At 42.8% G+C, this 7,476-nt stretch overlaps 1 pseudogene; it reads left to right on the forward strand.

Moving 5' to 3' along the window:
* The first annotated feature begins 1,902 nt into the window (after positions 1–1,902).
* LOC129690368 (40S ribosomal protein S15a-like) lies at positions 1,903–2,274 on the forward strand (annotated as a pseudogene).
* The last annotated feature ends 5,202 nt before the right edge of the window (positions 2,275–7,476 follow it).

Raw genomic sequence — 7,476 nt, forward strand, 5'->3', positions numbered from 1 at the left:
TTGTCCACAGAAGCCAGAAGATGGTGTCAAGTCCCCTGGAGCTAGAGTTCCAGGCTGTTGTGAGCCTGGCAACCCAACTTGGGTCTACTGCAAGGGCAGCTAGAGCTCTTACCTGCTTAACCATCCTCCAGCCCTGTTAATTCCACAAGCAAAGGGAAGGTTTTAAATAAGAGTATGACTGAGAGATTTGTATCAGGAAAATGACCTTAACAACCAAACCTGGAACTGTGTAGAGGACACAGTAAATGAAAATGCTGCTGGGCAGCATGTAGCAGGTCAGTGAAAAGAATTTAGAGGCCCAGTGAAGCGATAGTGCTGGGAGAAAGACAGAGACCAGCTCACCAATACAACAGGGATTTACTTAGTGTTTATTATGTGTTAGGCAAACATAGGACCTCTAATCTCAAGGAGCCAAGTATGTGATAAGATCTGAAACAGGGGAAGGTACCAGCAGCAAAGGGACAGAGACCCGAGCTCCATATTGCCACTCTCAGCAGTCTGAAAGCTTCTTCTAATCTTTTAGGGACTCAGGCCAAACTGGAATTTGTGGCTTTGACACAGAAATTTTTTTTTTTCAAGACTAGCCAGTAGGAAACAGAGCTGGAGATTTCATTAAAGGTAATTTAAATATAGGTTTTTAGGCATGAAGGTTAAGAGAAAGAAAAGCATTCACAAAGAACAACACACACATATCCAAGGGCTTAGCTGCAAACTTCTCTAAGAGAGTGCCAGAAACTAAGACATTCCAACTGCAGGGCTGAGCTCCTCAAGGGACTCTCCGTGATAAACTGTCTTAGCACTAGCTGTGTATATAATTTTGGTGGCTCTCAGGTTACATTGCAAAAGGTTGCTAAGAAACCTTTTTCTCCTTTCACTTCATTTTCATAAGTGGGATAGAGGGTGCTCTGATATGCCTTGAATCTGATAAGGTGAAAGCGGGAGCCACCAGGTCAGCACAGGCGGTTAGGATGTGTGCTTTCTCTGTAAATTAGGTTTCTGGTGAGATTCCTAGAAAATTGCAGGCTTCCAGTTGTGAAGGGAGAAAGGCCAGAGGCAGTTGTTGATTGCTGCTTCACAGCTGGCAAAAGGCCACAGCCAGACTCCAGGTGAGGGTTACGTTCCCTTTCTGTATTCTTTCATTTTCTGTATCTTTTTATCCTGCCTCATATGTACCCAAGAGGGGAGATCACACAGGAAGACATATGTATGGAGAACAGATAGATGATAGATAGGAGATTGATTATAGATAGATAGATGATAGATAGATAGATAGATAGATAGATAGATAGATAGATAGATATTACTAAAGAAATCGCATACAGGGGGACGTGAAAGGAAGTGAGGTTTTGCAACATAGTTAAGTTAGAAGTGTTAGCAGGAATCATTGCACTGGAAAGAGAAGAATTGCAACTGCTGTGGACTGGAGACTGATTAAGAGGTGAGGAATTAAGGAGGTAGAAGACATACTTTCAGAAGTAAATAGGTCCCAGTCACTGGGGCAAGGTAGTTGAAAATGAGAGTTAATAATGATTATGTTCTTGAACAACACCAAATGAACTTAGTAAGATGTGTGTGTGTGTGTGTGTGTGTGTGTGTGTGTGTGTGTGTGTGTGATTGAAGATGAGAAGTCATGAGTTTGAGAGGGAGGACCTGGAGAGCTGGAGGGGAAAAGTTAAGAGTGGACTTGGTGTAAATACAGTAGTCATGTATGAAGTTTAAAAAAGTTAATTAAGAAAAGCAAAGAAGTAAACAAATAAATATTGGGTTTATATTTCAGTATGACCTTGAGAATGTGATACTCTCCAGGCTTTCGTTTCCTCCTCTGGAAAGTGGTGATGATAATGACTAATAACTATCAAGTAGTTATATAATAAGCTCTTTCCGCCATCTTTCTGAGTCGTCACCATGAATGTCCTGGCAGATGTCCTCAAGTGTATCAACAATGCTGAGAAGTGAGGCAAACACCAGCTCCTCATCAGGCCTTGCTCCAAAGACATCGTTTGGTTCCTAACTGTGATGACAAAGCACAGTTACATTGGGGAGTTTGAGGTCATTGATGATCACAGAGCTGGGAAAATTATTGTGAACCTCACAGACAGGTTGAACAAGTGTGGAGTCATCAGCCCTAGATTTGATGTGCAACTCAAACACCTAGAGAAATGATAGAGCAATCAGTTCGGCCTCATTGTACTGACGACCTCAGCTGGCATCATGGACCATGAAGAAGCAAGATGAAAACACACAAGAGGGAAAATCCTGGGATTCTTTTTCTAGAGATGTTAAACAAATAAAAAGCCTCCATGGACTGTGAAAAAGAAAGTAGATATATAAGATGGCTGGCATATGTTTAAAACTAAATAAATGTTAGTTTCTTGTGTCTTAAAACAAAAGATAATTGTATTCTAAGTTTCAGCAGAAATGACAGTATCATTCCACACGGGAAGTCAGGAGAAAGACTCGCATGTATGCATTGGTTTTGCACTTGACTGGGTTTGAAATGTAAATAGATCTTTTGGTTCATGGCCTGTAAAAAGCACAAGAAAATTGAGAAGAGACTCATTTCATTAGATTACTATCTGATACATAGCTGAGGTCATGGTGCTAAAAGATGAAGCTATAGAGGGAGAAAAACACAACATTAAAAATAATTTGTTATCATTGTGTCTATGAGTGTGTGTATGTCAATCTCTGTGTGAGTGTGTGAGAGTGTATGTGTGTGTGGGAGGGTATGTGTGTATGTATAAGTGTGTGTTGAAGTGTGGGTGGGTGTGCTGTTGTGTACCTGACAGTGTGCATTAATAGGTTTTCCCTGCTGACAAAATAAGCCAATTCAAGTCAAATTAAAGTATAAAGTCAAGTTTATTGGGGATAGCTCTCCAGCACGTTCACTGATCTCAGAGAAGGAAGTCAGGGAAGTTGCCCTGTGGATGGGGAGACAGGAAAAGGGGGACAGAGAGAGAAAGCATGTGCACAGAGAGAGAGAGATGAGAAATGCAGGAAGAGAGAGAAAGACAGCCAGACAGAGACAGAGAACCAAATGCCTAAATTATGTAGTGAAGAGCCTCTGAAGGAGAGGAAGCTCAGCTCCTGGGCTGGAAAGTTCAGGCAAGAGGTTGGGGCGTACATTAGGCCTACGATCTCGGCAGTTGGGACAAGGGGAGCCCCAAAATCAGGGAAAGGGGGAGGGATCTCCCCATCAGAAATTGACAGAGGGGTAAATAGGCTGTTCATTGACAGTGATGATGTGGAGTCCATTCGATCTGTGAGAGGCAGATATGAGTGGATTTCCTGAAGCTTTCAACAATCTTTTGTAAAAAAGAGACAAAAAAAAAGAGATAAAAAGAGACAAATTTTAGATATGTTAGTATTATCACTGTTTATAAACTGTACTGAAATCCACATTGTACAGAAGACAGTAGACTCACACCTTTTGTGTCACAGTAAGAGTGTGGGGAAACAATTTAAAATCTTGAGCTTGTGATTATGAGCTTGTGGATCTATAGTAGAATATTTTACCAGAGTCAGACTATTAATGTTAGATCTCTGAACTCTGAAATCTTAATGCAACAGTAGCATGGTGACAGGAAGAAATCTGAAGCATTTTTCATTCCTTTTTATCTAGCTTAAACCACTTTCTTATCACCATTTAAACTTTCATGGCCTCCAACCTTCATAGCTTACATTTACCAACCTTAAAACACCTTCTTAGACCATCAAACTCTTTCTTAGCTCACCATAACTTAAGCGTTCATATCCTCAGATCTTACATAAGCTTTACACTTTTTCCTATCCAATGATTTATTTACCATGAGACACAGGTGATTAATTACTGGGAGCAGTCACTTGTAAAGCAAGTTTCTTTAGATAAAGGAATAGTAAAGCGTTTCCTCGTTCATTAGTCTAGATTTCAAACACATCAGAGACCTGGAAGGGTAAATTGTATTCTAAATGGCCTATGTATCAATTAAAATGACAGAGACTAGTCCATAGTACATTGCCTAGACAGTTGTCCCAGGTTCCTGTGGTTTCCATGGCAACATGGGCAGAGGCCGTTTTGGCCATCAGGCCCAGAAGATGAGAAGCTTTTTCTGTGGAAGAGGAACATGGGAGAGACTGACCTCACCTTGTCTTAGGCAACAGGGGTTGATCTACTCTCTGGTGTCCTGTTTGTCCACAGTTCAGGGTGGGTCCTAGCAGTGGGAAAGGCATTAGGGCAATCTTCCCAGTGGTTAGCACACCTGAATCTAGGTGGAGTCCTATGCCACTGTGCCCGTTATATTCTGGAGACCTTGGTTTGGGGTGGGGGTGGCTCACTGTTAGGATTTAGAAGTCTCTGTCTGTCATGGTAAGTTTAAACATCTTAAATACCATAGTCATTAGATCTCTGACAGGCCTGAGGGCTACACTTACCAAGTAAGTGTATTTGAATTAAACAATTTTTGTCTGTTTTTAATTATTTGCTTTAGACTACACCTTGTCAACCACATAAAACAGGAGGCTAAATAAGACTTATTCCTAAAATGATTGTTTCAGTTCCGACTTCAAATATATTTCTGAACACATGAAAGGATTTGATCATTTATGAGGTGACTGACTACCAGCTTGCATTTCTTAATCAACTTTAACAGCTTGCAATAATCTAATAGCTTTGATGAGACTAGGATTTTAGGTTCTGTCCCTGTTAGGTTTGAGCCTTAAAGATCATAATTTGGAATTGAAGCTCTTCTCATATCAAAACTTTTAATCACAGATACGTCCATAGAGACTGGCAACTTTACTGTACCCTCACAGGCCAATGAAGTTTTCTATATGGCTTAGTTTATCCAAATAGCTAAAGCTTAAAAGATAGAGACTCTAGACAAACATTATAAAACAATGTATATCTTAATAACATTAGCAAAATGAGGCTAAAGATATTTTAAGCCAGTGATTTTTAATCATTTTAATGTAATCCTTTCAAAATTGTTTTTCAAAAAAAATCTCTCAATTTTGTTTTTATAATATTAAAATAGAGTACCTTTCTAAGAGTGAAGACATAGAGCATAACCATAATTTTCAGAAGGCAAAACCAAGTTCTAATAGTACTGTAATGTCTTTAAAACCAATTACAGCATTTGGCTGTCAGCAAGATACAATCTTGTACATTAACACGTTTGGCAGTCCTTAGTTAAGATGGTGGTGAAGCCATATGAGATGACTGCCAGCCATGTGGCTGCCCTTAATCAAGATGACAATGAAGCTAAGACTCCATCTTAGTCAAGATGGCGACCAGCCACATGTTGTTTATATCGATTTTGCTACTGGCCCAGGGTGGAGTCATGCGGTCTTGGCAGCCAATTTGAAGGGACCAGGCTGTTCCATCACTGCCATAGTAGCCTCTGCAGATGCTGCCACCGGGGCTATGCATGGGAGGTAGGTAGGTAGGTAGGTAGGGTGGGGTTGGGTGGGGTTAGGCAGCACCTGGAGCCAAATACAAGCTGTGGTGCTCAGTCACTGAAGCTGTGCTGTGGTGAAGGAGGGGGAGGGGTTTGAGAGCGTGGTTTCCAAAGAACCTGGACGCACAGAGTTCAGACTAAAGGTGTCTGTGCAAGGTCTGAGACAAACTCAGTTTGAGTAAATTTCCCAGCAGGCCCAGGGGTATCTGGGGATAGACTTCAGACCTGGTGGCGCCCATCTTCCCAGCCTTTGCTGAGACCTGAAGCTGCAGGGGTGGCATCCCGAATAGTCTGGGGTTGAATGATTTTGGGGGTGGCTTCAGATCAGACATCTCTGTATCCAAAGGCTCCCTGGAACAGACGGGCTTGCCTTGGTGTGGCTGTGGCTGGGGAGGGGGTTGTTCTGGGGATCTGGGACTCAGAAGACTGCATCCAGTACCTCTTAGGCTGCTGGGAAAAGGTTCCTCACCCAGCCTAAAGTTGCTCATGTCAGGCACAGAGAAGGGTAGTGCGAAAGGAACAGACCCCAGTCCCCACGTGTCCAAGATTGGCTTGGCCCACTCAACTAGGGGCTCCACTCTGTGAGTCTCGGCACCAAGGGTTAGTTCATATATCTTGATGCACTAGCCTACTCCCAGATTGCTTAGCCACTTGTGATGTTATCATTGGTCACCACCACTGGGGTCCTGGGATAAAGGACCCTGCCTTTTACTTTTTTCTTTCTTCTCTTACTCTCTCTGCCTTGCTTTCTTTCATGGGGAGGTCCCACCATTTCTCTCTCTCTCTCCCTCCCCCTTTTCCTCCTTCCTTCTCTCTCTCCATCTCCATCCAATAAACTCTTTCATATAATATTTGTTGTGTGCATATGGAATCATTTTTACATAAATACTAACACCAAGATAATAGGTTTTCCCTGCCAGTGAAATAAGCCAAATTATAGTAGAAAGGCAGGTTTGTTTGTGATGAGGCTTGGGTGGGTTCACTGATCTCTGTGGAAGGGAGTCAGGGACATGGCCATGCAGATGTGGAGACAGAAAAGTGAGGAGGCATACTGCGAGAAATGAAAATGTGTGTGCAGAGAGAGAGAGAGGAGAAGTGTAGAGAGAAAGAGAGAGAAAGAGCCTCTGTAGTGAAGAGCCTCTGGAGGAGAGGAGGCTCAGCCCCTGGCCTAGAAACTTCAGGGAAGAGGTTGGGGTGTGCCAGCCATGTTCTGTAAGAGGTAGGGCCTGAGGGATGCTGGGAGAACCTGGAGGCCAGGTCTGCTTTATGTTAACTAGGCACCTCAGCTGCTTGTCCCGGGTCTGAAACCCAATGTTCCTGTGTGTGCACGCGCTTTTATTCATTGAACCATCTTGCTGGTACTAGGTGGACAATCTAAGGGCAGAAGAAAGGGTTGGAAAAGATTAGGGAGCTGTGGATGGATTGAAAAGACAAGTGTGACAAGCAGAGAGCCACCAGAACAGGCTCTTACCTATCTGAGGAGGGCTTTGCTTCAAGCTTGCTCAGGCTTAGCTTGTTCCTCGGTATTTAGATTATAGATTGCCACTCAGACTGTTACTTTCTGTAAAGCATAACGAAGACCCAGGCATTGTCATGGATTTCAGCAGCTAAGAATTTGGTCAAAACCAAAGACATGAGTCTGCTAGGTGTTAAGGCATAAAGATAATTGCTTCTTCACTGTTGTGGGGAAAGGTAATAAAAGACCCTAATTTGAGGTTCTAGCGTGTCTGGGAGAGCTGAGCAGGCTTACACGTGTGGCTAAATGTGAAGAGGAAGACACACAGAAATGGAGACCTGATGAGTCAGAGAGCAAGGACTGGAGAAGACATGTTTAGTCTTCACCATGGTGTTTCTGTCAGACGTCAGTGAGATGATGGGTAGGAGGAATTCAGCATGGGACTGGTTTCCTAGAGGCGTGAGTGCCTCACACAAACTCACCTCCAAAAACACATGCATGGGTTCGTTGAATACACACACACATAGATACATATATTCACACACGAACACACACATTCATACACACAGACACACACACACACGA

Source organism: Psammomys obesus, unplaced genomic scaffold, assembly GCF_907164565.1.
Source record: "Psammomys obesus unplaced genomic scaffold, mPsaObe1.curated_primary_1811, whole genome shotgun sequence".
Lineage (NCBI taxonomy): Eukaryota > Metazoa > Chordata > Mammalia > Rodentia > Muridae > Psammomys > Psammomys obesus.